Genomic DNA, 15,620 nt, shown 5'->3' with positions numbered 1-15,620 from the left:
TTATATTATTATTGTCTTCCTTTGTAATTATTTGAGCCAAGCTATACAATTTGCATCTTAAAATACTAACTTAATCACTCACCATTGCACCATGTGGTGACTTTCTAAAGGGTTATTCACCACACTCCCATTTACTCTGATCAGAAGCTGTATTTCTTATAATTTCATTTTTTCATGTGTGTTTTTAGATTCAAAAAGTTTGCTCAATTCTTATAGAAAATAAAAATGATTCTCAAGTTAGTGAGTGGACATCACAATTCCATTAAGATTCATATAACTCCTACAGCCATGATTTATTTTATGTCCTACACAAGTTTCTAGGATACCATCAAGTTTAGTATCTCACAAATCTAAATACCTCCTGGTGTGTCAGGTTGTCCAAGTGAAACCCCCTTTGCAAAACTGTGACAGAAAAAGAAATCTGACATGGTTGACTCCATCTTGCTTCTAGGCTCACAGGCTGGCTGTCTTTACTCAATTCCTAGGCATGGGCCAAGCTAACTTTGGAAGAAATTTAATTTATAGTTTAAATGTTAATAGCCCTTCCCCAAAACTAAACTGCTGTTGTAAAATTAATGAAAGATCCCTCAAGTTAGGAGGATGAGAGTGGCCTGAATTCTACTATGATGCAGATTTAACTAAATAATTGCCAGCCATTATTCAGGAGGTCAGAAGATTTGCAAACTCCTCAATTACTCCTGTAAATGACATGACTATTGTAGTACAGTGACTAGCCAAGCATGGTGGCCTGCACCTGTAGTCACAGCTACTCAGGAAGCTAAGGTGGGAAGATTGCTTGAGCCTGGGAGGTCAAGGCTGCAGTGAGCTGTGGTTGTGCCACTGCACTGGGAAACATAGTGAGACACTATCTGAGAAGGTGGGGGAGGGAGGGAGGACCTGAGACCATGCTTTTAAGATGTCTTTTCATGCTTTTGCATTTCTGACTACCTAATGACCCCATCCAGACCTGTTAACCAGTTCTGTGGCCTCCACTCAGAAGCAGACCTAGCACAAGAGAACTGTAGTCTACATTTTCCCTATTATTGCATCCCCAATCAATTAGCAGCACTCATGCCTTAGCCCTCTGCTTACCAAAGTATCTTTGAAAAACCTCTGCGCCTGTGGTGAAATTGATTTGAGTAATAGCTCCATCTCCTTGTGGAGTGGCTGGTCTCCTGTCAATTAAACTCTTTACTGCAATGCTATGGTCTCTCTGAATTGATTTTGATTTTGCAGAAGGCAGGAAGAACTCACTGGGCAGTTACACAATTGTTATGTCTGAAGGAACACCGTTTTATAACTCTTGGGCACAGCTATATGACTGACTCTTTCTTGATAACTTATTTCATCTACATGTGTTTTAAAATGTATTACACTACCTGCCAGAAAATAAAACATCACATTTTGCACATCCAATAACCCTACTTCTCCTAGGTAGGAAATGGAGACAATCTCTACTCAGGTGTCTAGGGTGAGCAAAAGTCAGTTTAACGTAAAGACCTGTCTTTGATTCCAAGATGCTGTGTGTCGGAAGGTGGAGATGCTCCTGTAATTATTCCTTCTCCACCCACCACCAGCACCCCAACACCACTGTGCTGGCCTCAAGTGGGTGCACTGCTCACTCTTTAGCATCCTGCCCAAGCATGCCCATGCAGTCTTTCTCACAATGCCCCAGGGGAAGGCTGCAACATTTAGATAAGACTTTAGTAAATGCTTTTGGACAACCACAGGGACATACACACAGAAAATCAGGCGTGCAGATTATAGCTTGAATTATTAGAACAGTAGATCACATTCCATGTTAGTTTTTGACGTAACTCTGTGATATGGTTTGGCTGTGTCCCCACCCAAATGTCATCTTGAATTGTAGCTCCCATAATTCCCACGTGTTGTGGGATGGACTCAGTGGGAGATAACTGAATCATGGGGGCGGCTTCTCTCATACTATTCTCGTGGTAGTGAATAAGTCTCACAAGATCTGAAGGTTTTATAAGGGGTTTCCTCTTTCACTTGGCTCTCATTCCCTCTTGCCTGCCACCATGTAAGACATGACTTTTGCTTTCTGCAATGATTGTGAGGTCTCCCCAGCTATATGGAACTCAGAGTTCATTAAACCTCTTTTATTTTTTCAAAAATAAATTACTCAGTCTCATGTATGCCTTTATCAGCAGCATGAGACCAGACTAATACACTCTACTTAGAGATTTTTTTCTTCCACCCAGGGCCCAAAGTATAGATATTATGATGCCTCAAATTTAAGACTCTTCTGAACCTAGTAAGATTAATGCTGAGAGAGAAGTTACTTGTCCTACCTTCTGGAAACTTTACTGAAGCTAGGAGCTGTGCGTGCCCATGCATACCAGATGGACAAGTATAGTAAGTTTTATGCATTTTTTTCTCAGATGGGATTAAACTTCCCACAAAACCTGACAAACTTGTCTCAACTTGCATTACTCTGTTACGAAAAAATGGGGAATGGCTGCAGGAGCAGTGGGAGGGAGAGAATGGCTGGTGGGCAGAGAGATAGAAAAGGAAAGAGAATTATGTGTTGAGTGCTTACCCAGCAGGCATGTACTTTTGTACATTATCTCATTTACTCATTACCTAAATGATTTCCAGGTAGGTAAATGGAAAACAGTTCTGTCTGACTCCCTGGCTTATACCCTTCCATCCACACAATGCTGCACCATTTTTCAAAGACATGAGGTTTAATGAGACAATAATGTTGGTAAAGTGTTCTAATTTCCGTTGAGAAAAGGAGCCATAAAATTTTATTGTTATTGTTGCACTTATTATTGAAGCTCAATGAATGCTTTAGTGGTATCATTGATGTAACTAATATTACACTCATTTATTTCATTTAGGGAACCAAAGTCTAAAAATAAGAACAAGCAATTTTAGTCGGCTTTAGATTCAGCTGGTTATCAAGTGCTACTTTGCAGATGAAGATCTTGAGGACTAACTCAACAAACCAACAACCAAATTTGAAGATGGTCTTGGGGGCAAAAGTGAAAAGTATAACCAGTAGGTGCTCTTTCTAATGCTTGGCTTTCCCTAGGGGTGAGAAAGGGGTGGATTAAAGGTGAAAGGCCTAAAGCATTGTATTCTCTGTCTATAACTGTTCAACAACAAATGTGGCAATAATTCATTTGCTTGTTTGTGGAAATAACAGTGGATTCAGTTTAGATAATTTGCTTCTCCAGAAGAGCAGACATTTTCCCCTTTCTATGAAAGAGTTTATTATGTTAATTATATGAAACAAAATTATGGCAAGGACAGGAAGGCACTGCCAAATGACATGGATTCATGCATATATTAAAGCACAAACAGGAACCTGGGCATAATTAATTTTAGTTTTTGCCATTTTATAAAGTCTTTATACTGGGAAATAATTCAGTTTCTCCTAAAAGCTGCATTTTTGGTTAAATAATCCCAGCTCTAATTGTAATTTAAGAATGAAAGAATGAGAATTCTACCTGCATTTTGTGTGGCAATTATGTGTTTAATTTTCATTTGTCTAAGCTTGGACTGTATTGTTTTCACATTTTTTCTGATGTGTGCTACATTTGAAGAAATGTAGAATTCTGCACTTTATTCAGACCTCATCTCTGATGAAAGCAGAAAGGAATGTCCCTATGATCCACTTCCCTTGTTTTCAGCAAAGAAAACTGAGACCTAGAGAAAACAAATGCCTCAGGTGCGATCTTACAGTTGGTTAGCAGTGCTTGAAATTTAATGTAAGTCCCCCTTCCACTACTACATTTGTCCACTTTATTTATCATGAATTTGTGTAGACAAGTCTTTTTGTTAATTTACTTTACCTTAAATTTGTCTAATATTTTTCCTAAAAGGGCAATGTAGAATGAAGACAAGGACCCCTTTGCTATCTATTACTAAGTTTAGAGAAGGTAAAAAGCACCTAGTTGCCTTTGCAGCGCTTCTCTGTGTCCTTCTCTGTGACACAACTATGTGATAACAAAACTAACAAAACTAAGCCTATGCCTTGCATCGAAGCACACTGGGGATGAAAACCTCATTGATTGATGCAAAATATGCAAGCACAAATTATTCCTTCACTGTAATCCATAAAGCATTTCCCTGCCACCAACCTCCACATCTCCTCTTTTCCTTGCCTGATCTTGCTTTCCTACAGAAAATGTTCAGCAATAAGAGTTGGCGAAAACAGGAGGGAAAATATAGGAAGCGGTTAGGAGGAAGGTAAGACAGACTCCAGCAAAGGATTTTTAAGCATGACTGGAAACAGTTGGCATCTCAGGCTAGAGATAAATTCATTGTCTTGAGTTCACACCACTTGCCTTTTATTTTCTGGAAGTCATATTTCTCAGTGGAATAAAAAATGCCCCCAATTTTGTAATCTCACTTCCTTTATGGAAAGAAAAAATTTCTCATTATTACCTCCTCTCCACACTCCTAACCCACCTCCCAGGAATCTTGTTCTCTTTAATCAATCTACTTCCTGTAATTGAAAAAAAAAAAATGAAGGAAATCTTTTTATTTGGCTAGATTATAATTTAGTTTATATAAAGGAATATTTTATTTTTAAGCCAAAACTATAATACAACATGTAATAGAGAGTAGGGGCTAAAAATATCTGATGAGTGAGTGGATTGATTGGCTGATGAGTTTAGTAATCACTTTTTTAGTACCTACACTAGTCAGCCTTTTTGGGAGGGCAAGAGAGTTGCTGTGATAAGAGTTTGCTGTAGTTTAATGGAAGAGACATACAGGTAAACAATCAAATAGTGCAACATGACAAATGTTCTTAAGAGACAGGAACAAAGCACTGTGGAATCTTTGAGAAGAGAATGACAAATTTTCCAGGGGTGTCAGGAAAGACTTGTAGCAAAATCAGCATTTGAGTTGGATCTCAAAAACTGACTAAGACTGTCCTAGGGTTATTAAAATGGACAATAGTGGAAAAAAAAACTTTCAAGCTTGGGCAGACTCGGAGGCTACAGAAACCTGGCATGTTTGATGAACATTTAGAAATTCAGTGTGGCAGGAGCCTTGAGGGAAGTGGCAGGAGCCTTGAGGGAAGTGGCAGGAGATGTTTTATACTGGAACCAGGGTCTGAAAAGTCTTGAATGTCAATGTGGGGAGGTTGAATTTTATTTTCTGGGCAGCAGGCAACCAAGAGAGGCTTTAAACCTGGGAAGTTACATACTTGATTTTTTTCTTTTTAAGAAAGAAACCTAGAAATGATATCTATCAGAGTCTTGTCACAGAAACCAGTTAGGGAGTAATTTTAATAGTTCAAGTGAGATGCCTTATTTGGTTTAGGCCGCTCTCACAATGTACCATAAACTGGGTCATTTATAAATAACAGAAATTTATTTATCATAGTTCTTGAGGCTGGAAGTGTGTGATCAGGGCATCAGCATGGACATATTCTGCTGAGGGCTGTCATCCAGGTTACAGACTGCTGACTTTTGCTGTGTCCTCACATAGCAGAAAGAGGACAAGAGACCTCTCTGGCCTCTTCCTTTAAACGCACTGATAATCTCATTTGTGAGGGATCCCCCTGGTGACCTAATTACCTCCTAAATGCACCACCTCCAAATACTATCGCAATGGGATTAGGAGCTTAAGTTTGAATCTGGGAGCACACAAACATTGAGCTCATTGCAGGTAAAATGAAGATTTTCAGTGGCAGGGGAGATAGGAAGTAGAGGTCCCTAACACAGACTCAGCAGATTCCAGTGACTGAGTGAGAGGGGAGTTGAATGTTCAGCACTGAAAGTTTGGGGAAACAGAAGGGAAGAAGCTGCAGTAGAACTGAGGTTCTTATATTAGCAGGAAGTTGTTAAATTAACCTGAGAACATAGGATACAGATAAGGTTTTCACTTATTCAACACACCTTTCATTAAATATCCTCCATGTATTAGGACCTACTTAGAAATTATGAAGGAGGAATATTCCATACCACCATAGAGCACATTGTTTAGTGAGGCTATATAGGTTTAAAAGTTAATTATGTTGTGGAAACTACAATGATGGCTAAATATGGTCAGGCTTTAGAGTGATTATTATGTTTTTGATACCATTCTAAATATTTTACATGAACTACTCCTTTTAATCTTGAAAACACTCTTAAAAAGGAGAAGCTGTTATGATTCCCACTATACATGTGAGAAACGGAAGCACAAAGAGGTTATGTAATTTGTCCAAAGTCATACGATTGGCAATGCAAGAGCCAGTACTGAAGCTCAAGCAGTGTGACTCCAGAGTTCATGCCAGTGAACACAAAACTGAATTCCTCTGTGATAGAATTATGTGTAGAATTGTGTGTGTGTGTGAGCGTGTGTTATGAACTTTGTTGTCAGTATTAAGTTGGAGCTGTACAATATCAAAGTTTATTGTTCCAGTAGACAATTGGAAATGTTGGCTTAGCGGTTGGAAAATAGATGAAAGCTAAAGGCACAGTTGAAATCTACATATAATTAAAGCTATGGGAGTATATCTCCAAGGGAGAGTATTTTTTTTTCCACAATTAGAAGGTCATAGCTCTGGGACCCCACACATAAGGGATATATGAACAACATGAAAGAGCAGGAATGGTCAGAAGTTTGCTAGACTATGTGGAGAGTAGAATATACAGATATCAGAATAGCATTTCTTGAAAGAGGGAGATACAATGAACAGTGCCACGTGCTGCAGGAAAGTTATGTAGGATGGAATATAGAGTGTTGATTTTAGCAATTGGAAGGTTATTATTAGTTTTAATGAGAATAGTTTTCGTGGTTTGATAGTGAATGTAGCCACATTTAAGAGGCTGAGAATGAAAGGTTATGCACAGAGGGATTTATACTTTTGTTTGAAGAAGGCAGGTTCCAGAACAAAGGAAGTTACAGTCTGTTAATGCCAGATTATCAAACAGAATTTGGAAATAGTGTGGAGGAGGAAGGAAACAGAGAGATCATTTGCAAATACTATTCTTAGAAAGCAGCTAAAGGAATAAGTCAGCCCACATATAAAAGGTGGTCAATTACAGTGCTTTTAACTTTTACTTCAGCTTCATTATACAGCAATTCACAAATGCATCCATAATATACCTTATTCATTCACTCATTCATTTGTTCAGTAAACATTAAGCACTTGGAAAGCACTATTCATGCAGACTGCATGCATTTAGAAGTGTTGGCATGTGTTCAGGAGAATGGAGGAGGAAAAGGGTGGTAGAAAGGACAGCTGACCTGAAAGCTGGCCCGGCATGATGATAAACATTATAAAACCAGGGAGAGCCAGGCAATCCTGTTCATTAAACTGTGTGAAGTGCAAGGGGCCTAGAGTATTTGGGGGCTGGTCGGTAACATTGTCATTATTGACAGAAGACATGAAAGCCAAAATCAAGAGCTGAGGATAAAGATGTAGTTTTGTAACAGATTTTATTTCTTAAAATTTAAAAACTGTATATTTACATTAAAAAGTAAAAAATAAGAGCTAGCAATACTAATATCATATTCTGTTTCTCTCTTTAAAAAAATGCCTAATCATCATATTGATGAATGCAGAATGCATATCCCATACAGAAATTATTTTATAAGCAAATTTTTTTTTCAACTAATATCTTAATGTTTTATATTTTTTATTCTTTTTGTCGTTGATAACAGCTGTCCATCATGCATGAAGATGGCATTGACCGAATATAGTTTCCCATACAATACTGTTGATAGAGATGGTTCAAGAAATAGAAGATTTCTTTTTGGATCTTGACTCAGCTCATGTGATACAATTACCTCTAAAACAAATTTACTGTCATGCAGTAGAGAAACAGACTAAACTGCAATAAAAATAGATCTATGAACCCTTCATAACAGTAGTTTTTCAGGGAGGACCATTGGAAAGATTTTTTTAAATGTCATAAGAAAAGTGAAATGAATGGGAGTCAGGAAAAGGCTAGGCAAGGAGACGGAGGGAGAAGAGATGAACAGAACATACTGGCAAGATGAGCTGCAGAAGGAGAACCTCCGCTACAACTTTTCAGGAATGCCTGTTTGAATAAACACAAACTGCCTATGTTGTTTCTGGTTTTCCTATTATGGCCAATGCTATAGAAAGTGTTAATTTGGTGTAGATTAAAACTCGAGATACCAAACATCATTGTTTTGTTTTTCTGTGATGCCCCTCGCCCGATAAAGAAAGAAAACATAGCTACTCATCATTTGCTGTAAGACAATCAGCACCAAAAGCAAAAAAAAAAAAAACAGAATTAATACAGACTTTTTAGTTTCTGGTGGAAAATGTGTATGGATGTATGTGGCTGAGAAATGGGAAGATTCCCTGAAAAATATGGAAGGGAAGGGAAACCGACCTGTTGTTTGATGGAGGTCATCTTACAAGTTGGTAAGATGCAAGATGGTGTTTCAGGGTGCACCCATGCTTGGTGAGAAGTTATCACAGAATTTGGGGTGTGTGTTCCTGTGATTTGGAGGACACATGACAGACACTAACTTCTAGACAGGTTGGTTTGTTAGTAACTAAGTAAAGAGGCCACATTGGAAACCAGTCTCAACTGCACCAATGATAGATGATGGAGGGAGATGTCTTGAGATGATCTCACTCAGAGTGAGGGCAATGCTTCAAAAGGAGCCTGGGAACAGATTTCCAGATGCAGAAGTGAAAGGTGATGGGCTGTTGTAAGCTGCTAGCCAGCCTGAAGGAGGCATTTTCACCACCAGGAAACAGTAATCGGAGGTCCTCACTGATGACAGACAATTCTGAGAAATCTACAAAAGCACCTTGTGAGAGAAAGAGCCAGAAGACCAAGTTTAAATCCTGCCAGTCTCTTAATATCTTTGCTGTCTCCTATCCTCTCCCTGTCACCACAATTTGCTCATTCTGAAGGGGCCAGAAACTGGAGCAAGTACGGAAGAAGCAACAAGCCAGTACCTCCCACCTAAGACAGGCCCAAGCTGAGGAGTTCAAATGTTTTTAATTGGCAGAAAGTTGAGTTTAATGTTGGACTTTGCTGGTCATCTTAATAATTATTCATTATGCAGTAGCTAGTGTTAACAGGAATGGTAAGTGGAAACACAGCTGCTTTCTGTTAGTATCCTACCAAGTCCATTTCATTCCAAAAGACAATAAATCAGTATTCTATGATCTCACTACGTACCTTATCTTACTGATGTCTAAAAGATAATGAGTAATACAATGGAAAGGGCTTTCAAATTATTTAAAAGAAAAAGATGGAGATTGGAGTTTGAGTATCAGATCTCTTTATTGGCCATGATGCCTCTCTAAGCCTTAATTTTCTCATATGCAAAGTGAAATCATAATTGTCTATTTCACCGAGCCTCTTTAATTTCTAGTTTTTTAGATTATGTGGTTTTCTATTTAATGTACTAAAATGTATGAGAAAAAATACGTATTTCTCTCTGTGATGCCATTTTCGATTGTGTGCCTTCAGTTCTCTGGTCTTACACATTAATTTCACTTGTAGTCTCTCTATGTGCCCCCTTTATCTGTGAATCTATTTTATTTGTGTTTAGTGAAATTGGACCATATTTCTTCATTGTATGCTCTTTCTTCATGTGCCATTTTTTATTTCTTTGAGTTCCTAATTTTTAAAAACTATAACAATTTAGCCATTTAACAAGACATTCTCAAAATGATGACAAATGGTGTGTGTATACATAGTAATATATATGTGAAAAAATATATATAATTGTATTAATGTCTAAACTACTGGCATTATATCCATCTATCTCCAGCCATCTCTTCCCTCCCCCAACCTCTGCTCTTTCCCTGTCTTTCTTCCCAGCTCTCTCTCTCTCTGTCCTTCCAAACCCTTGACCCCTTCAATATTTAATACCACCTTCAAAAGGTGATTTGGAAAGATCTGCTTTCCTCAGTCTCTTCTTTACCTACTTCTTTTCACCAAATTTTCTTTTTTCTCCTTCTTCAAAATGATTTTGTAATCTGTCTACCCTCTCAACTCACTGTGCTACTTTTTGTATTTTACCTAATTACCTAAAATCAATGTACACACTCATCTCCAGGCTTGCATGCTCTGATCTGTACTGCTGTTAACTTTCTAGAGTGAACATCTGATTCTCTCATTTCCTGATTTAAAACCTTCATATTTTTTCACATCATATTTAGGACAATTTCCAGGTTCTGACTTAGCATAGCACTTGAGGCTGTTTATAATATGCCATAATTTGCCTTTCTTTTTCCACCTCTGGTGCTCTCTATTATGGTCAGACTGTTTTGCTCCTGCTTTCCCTGCATGTCATGAAGCTTCATACCTCTCAGCTTCTGCTCATACAGCTCCTTCTGCCCAGATTGCTCCTTCCATTCTTATCTAGTTGTCAATTCTTGTTCCTCACATTCTGTTCAAACATCAAATATTAAATACCCTTTCTATGCAGCTTTTCACAGAGCTCTAAACAAAATTACTATTAATTACCCACATTGTGCTTCCCTCTACTCTCCCACTCCTCATTTTTTTAAAGTTAGTAGTCCTTGTGATCTCCCAGAGATAATCAGGGCCTAAGAGCTGAAAATATGTTTTTTTCATACTTTTAAACTCTCATAAACAAAGCAAATGACAAATGATCATTACTAAAATGGGTAGTAATGTATTTTCAGTATTAGACAAATGTATGCATGAGGGTTTTACATGCAGTAAAAAAACTTAATTGCAACATTACATTGTAATTTTCCAGAAGAGACTTGCTTTATTCATTTTCTTTGATGTCTAGAGCTGTGCTTGGCCCTGAAGATGCTCAAGAACTCTTTGTTGACCTGCAAAATAAATTAATGAATGAAGAAACAACTCTGTAAGAAATGGACTGTCATGATTTCCATAGCACAAATATGGAGCAAGAAGCAAATGAAGTCAAGAGATTTGATTGTTACTCCTTAAGTATGTGGTAGTTAAAAGCCTAAGTGCTAACACCATAGTCAATGCTTTTAAAACATTAATACAACACTGTTTCATCCAGCTGGACTGGGAAATGGCAGTTATTTTGGAAGTGAACTTTGGAAAGGTGGCAGCGCAGAAATTTGTCCCTACACAGAGCCAAACAAAAAGCAAGCAACAAAAGACACCACCACCGCCGCCACCATTTTAATCTGAATTGAGATTTAAAGGCTGCAAGAATTTTTAAGTGAAGTTAATTATTACCAGTAGAAATTAAACATTAGAAGAGTAAGTAGGATTTCAGAACCACTTCAATCCACACACTCACCCCAAGGGATGGTGCTTTAATGCTCAGAGCCTGCTAACCAGTATCTGTTGCCAGTGAAAGGCTGGGCTTTAACATTGGAAGCAGTTGTTGTTCTTTCTATTGCAATGAAAAATATTAAGTTGTATTTTAGACACATAGAAAAAATAAACAAAAAGACATTTAACTATGTCTTCAAATATTTCACTCTATTATATCCCTCACATACTAGGATTTCAAAGAGAATTCGTAGAGATACTGCTTTAAAATATTATTTTTTAAATGTAGAGCCTATCTCGCACTATTAGAGGTATTTAAAGTTTGCAAAGTTGTGTGCTATGGGAAAGAGATTTGTTTTAAATTTATTAAAAGATAAAAAGTCTACTTTATCAATAAAGCTCTCTCAGTGAAAATCTAAAGTAACAAGAGATAATAAATTGCTTAGATACTGAATATTTTAAAAATTTTTGAGAGGCATCAATTTTATCATTCTCCTTTTAACTCACTTGTGCCTTCAATGGCACAGAAGAATGTTTCAGAATCCAGCTCCAGCCCCAGGCTGCCTTAGTTCACGTTGTGGGTCATACACATGATAACTACAGTGTCTTGGGCAAGTTACTTAATTTCTTTGTGCCTCAGTTTACACATATGTGTAGAGGTAACAGTAGAATCTCCTAATGTTATTATAAGGATTCAATAAGTTAGAATCCAAAACTCTTAGAATATTGCCTGTCATGTGAAACCAGCTAATTGTTATTAATTGTTATTATTTGTAGAGAAGGGGAATTGAGCAAAAAAAAAAATGTAGTTCTTATGACAATCTAGATTTCAATGTCTTCATTTGCCCATTGGATTTGATTAAGTGTTAGTAAGTGAAGTATGAGCCTGTTAGCTGGGCTCTGTGGAAGGCAGTGGGCATGTAAGAATGAATAGGGAATGGGCTTTGTCCTCAAATTACAAGCCATACAGATCCAACAACCTGTAATAACATGCACACCCAAAGTGGATGCATTTTAAATTGTTTGTAAAAGCCCCCATGAAATTCTATCAGCTGACGTGAAAATAGCCTTCCATTAATTCGAGAGAATTCACATCTTTTTCCTCCCCGCTCCATAGCAGCCACTGCAACAGAGAGAACATGAATTTATACCTCCTTTCATCATCTTTCCTTATTTCACATCTGTAGAAAGAGGGGACGCTTAGATCTCTGAATAAAGATTCTGAAAGTACTTACAAAATAGTCCTTGAATAAAATAAAAACTTCCGTTAATTTGGAGCAAAAGGTAGTTTTCTGCAAACTTCCAGCAAAGCAGGTTGGTAAGCCAATAATCTCTTCTACCCAGTGCCATCAATCTGCCCATTTAAACTTGGAAAGATTGATGTCTGTTGTGCCTTCCCATTTGGGAATGCTATAATTTACTTCTTTACGCTTGCAAGACTAGCCCAACCTGGTGAAATACCACTATGATTATCTCAATAGTGCTGAGTCAGATTAGGCTTTTTGATAAGGGCTGTTGGAGTCTGTCAAAGGAGTGACCTTCTCTAACTTGACAGCACAGAGGTAGAATTTGGTGCCTTGAGCCCTAGTAATAGGGTTTTAAAAAATTATTTTTTTATTTTTATTTTGTAGAAATGGAGTCATGCTAAGTTGGCCAGGCTGGGCCTCCAACTCCTGGCTTCAAGCAATTCTAACACTTGGGCCTCCCAAAGTGCTAAGATTACAGGCATGAGCCACCGTGCCCGGCCCCAAGGCATAGGTTTTAATAATGTTGTGTGTTCTTCTGTAATGGGCCAGCACTTAAGAAGTTTTCATTTGAGCATGAATGAGAAACATGGAACTGTAATATCAGTAAGTGACATAATTTTTACAGATCATGCCAACTATGTTTTCATGTTATACTTGAGAGATTATATATTAGACCTGCTTTTGCCTAAATGTTATTTCCCCCTCTCTACATCAGTGGAACTATTATTGTTCTAGCACTGTGTGACATTGTAATTTTACATAGTACCATAATTGTATATTTCTGTGAATTTTAAACTTGTCTTTGCAGAATGGGGACAAAGAGGACACTAAAGCAAAATACACTAAGGACATCCTAAATTCTCCTTTACCCTCAAAATAATATAATCACCCATTAGTTCTCCATAAAAATTCATTCAGCAGAGCAGGGAGAAGTTTGGCATTTCATATTTAGCTACCGCTGAGAATATGCTAAAAGCTTTTTCTCAGACACACTGTCATTTCTAAAAATGTCAGGCTTACAGACAAGACATGCTCCAGAAACTCTCTTTAATTTGAATAATAACTAACAGCCTGTCACATGCTAAGCCATTGGAACTATTTGCTACTCAGTTCTGCAGTAAAGAAAACAAGCTTTTTCCCAAGCTGCTTCTATTTTCCCCCCACCTCCCAACAACAAAACATTCTATTTTCTATCACACAAAAAACTTATGAGTATTTCAAGTCTCCTATGATACATTATTGTGTGTTGTTTTATTCCAGTCATTATAGGCTGCTTCTGCCTTATTCCTTAATCGCAGCTTCTTATTGGATGCATAATTTTGTGTCTCTCTTCGGAGAAAGCATGAAATTACTGTATTAATATTTATTTTATAAAGGAAAACATGATATCAAGGAGAGACTATGTTAGCATTTCATGTGGGTAATGTGAAGAATCTTATGTGTGTTTCATCAACTGCATGAAGGTTTGATATTTTTATTATTACGGATTCTGGGAAACACTGTCTTGAAGATAAGATGCCCCTTCTTTCTTTCAGGAAATGAGAACTCAATAAGGAACAATATTGATCTGAGTCATGCTTCTGGGAATAGTAAAGCTTTATGCCCTTCATTAAACATGGTCAGCAGGGGTCTAGATACTCCTGAGTTACAGGCAATTATATATGAGTGGTTTCATTTACCACTAAACAGTAGGTGCCTGATAGTTTAGGAAAGTTTCCTTGATATTGGGTGCCAAGTCTTAATTTAAATTCCTTCAGTATCTTCAGTGACTACCTAGGAAGCTTCTTGTACCCCATTTCAGAGCCTGGCTCTTGGATAAAGGTGAACTACCATAGACAGGATAGACATTGGTGACAGACAGTATTCATAGACCCAACAGGCATTTTCAAAAGGCACTTGGAAGGATGTTGCTGTGGCCAATGAGATATTCTAACTCGGTAGTTTAAATGTAGGGTGAGTGATGCAAAGGACTGGGGACAGGGAAGATGCTATTTCAGGGAGAGTGCGTGACAGCATCAGACCTTCTGAGGTCCAAGTTCTGATTACATTGTGGCAGTGGTGGCAACAATAACGTTTGTGCCAGACTAATATGAGACCTGGTTTTGGTGGTGATTCTGGACAGTGTATTTTAGTTTCTAACACTCACCCAAGCCTGTGAGTGTTCATTTACCTTGTGAATTCTGGAAAAGCCAATATACATATCACACATTCATTTTCTGCTAAAAGAATATTATAAAAGGTTCATGTAAGTCTAATCACCTGTGCTGATTCTTTTTTTTAAATTTCTGATCTGTCACAGATGGATCCCTTTATTACATTAAGAAAAAACATTAGAAAAATAGAGTTAAGAAAAAAAATAAGCTCTAGTTTTAAAACTAGATTCATTAAGCTTAAAATTAAATGTTGTGGTAATCTTCAATGGCAATAAAAGTTTCTAAATGGTTAATCTCAATTTCTGTGCTTTTCTTATTTTTGACCAGAAATAAGCAGTTCGTGCACTGGCAGACCACAATTCGATTAGTACTGTGGTAAGAAATCAAAATTTAACTCTGCCTGAAACATACTTTTAAAAAAGAGAGGAATAAGGATAGTGGGGAGGAGGATAAAAGGTAAAAACAGGAAGACAGAAAGCTGAAAAATCATAAAGATTAAGGAAGGTGAAGACTTGAACCAAAACTAGAATAGACATTGCCATAGGCACCTTAGACAAAAGAGTATTATCAGTACTCTAATGAGAATTTTGAGCCTGTGATTGTGCAGTTGCATTTAGAAAGTTGTATCTACATCTTCCCATTGCAATGCTACTTGGATGTTTCAAAATGTATTTTGTGTTTCATTGACAATTGGCATATGACTTTATTTCAGACAACTACTTCTAGCCTCCTCAAATTTCCTCCCACGTATTTCTGGGAGTCCCAAACTGGAACCTCCCTTGAACTCATGGTCAAAATCAGAAATGATGGGATATTTCCATCAGAAGTATATTTGCATGAGGAGAAAAAGATCCTTGGGAGAGAAACTATCCCAACACAAACCTGAGCAGGCAACCAACTCTCGGATGGGCAGAACTAATGAAGCTGAGAACAGTTGCGACTGTCACTTGCTTAGGCCGAGATGATTGTCTGGGTCCTACAAAAAAAGATAACTGTATTTAAAAGTTAAAAAAGATCTATTTTACTAG

At 37.5% G+C, this 15,620-nt stretch overlaps 1 long non-coding RNA gene across 1 annotated transcript in view; it reads left to right on the top strand.

Annotated features, from left to right (window-relative positions):
* The window catches only part of LOC144579726 (uncharacterized), a 28,980-nt gene extending 18,178 nt beyond the window's left edge, over positions 1–10,802 (top strand). Inside the window, exons 2-3 of the long non-coding RNA XR_013527937.1 lie at positions 2,865–3,024; positions 7,633–10,802. This is a non-coding gene — a long non-coding RNA (uncharacterized LOC144579726). The remainder of the gene's footprint in view (positions 1–2,864; positions 3,025–7,632) is intronic.
* Positions 10,803–15,620: the final 4,818 nt, after the last annotated feature.

The sequence above is a fragment of the Callithrix jacchus genome, chromosome 16 (assembly GCF_049354715.1).
Source record: "Callithrix jacchus isolate 240 chromosome 16, calJac240_pri, whole genome shotgun sequence".
Taxonomy (NCBI): domain Eukaryota; kingdom Metazoa; phylum Chordata; class Mammalia; order Primates; family Cebidae; genus Callithrix; species Callithrix jacchus.
Note: the sequence above shows the minus strand (reverse complement) of the source record. Positions and strands in the feature narration are given on the sequence as shown.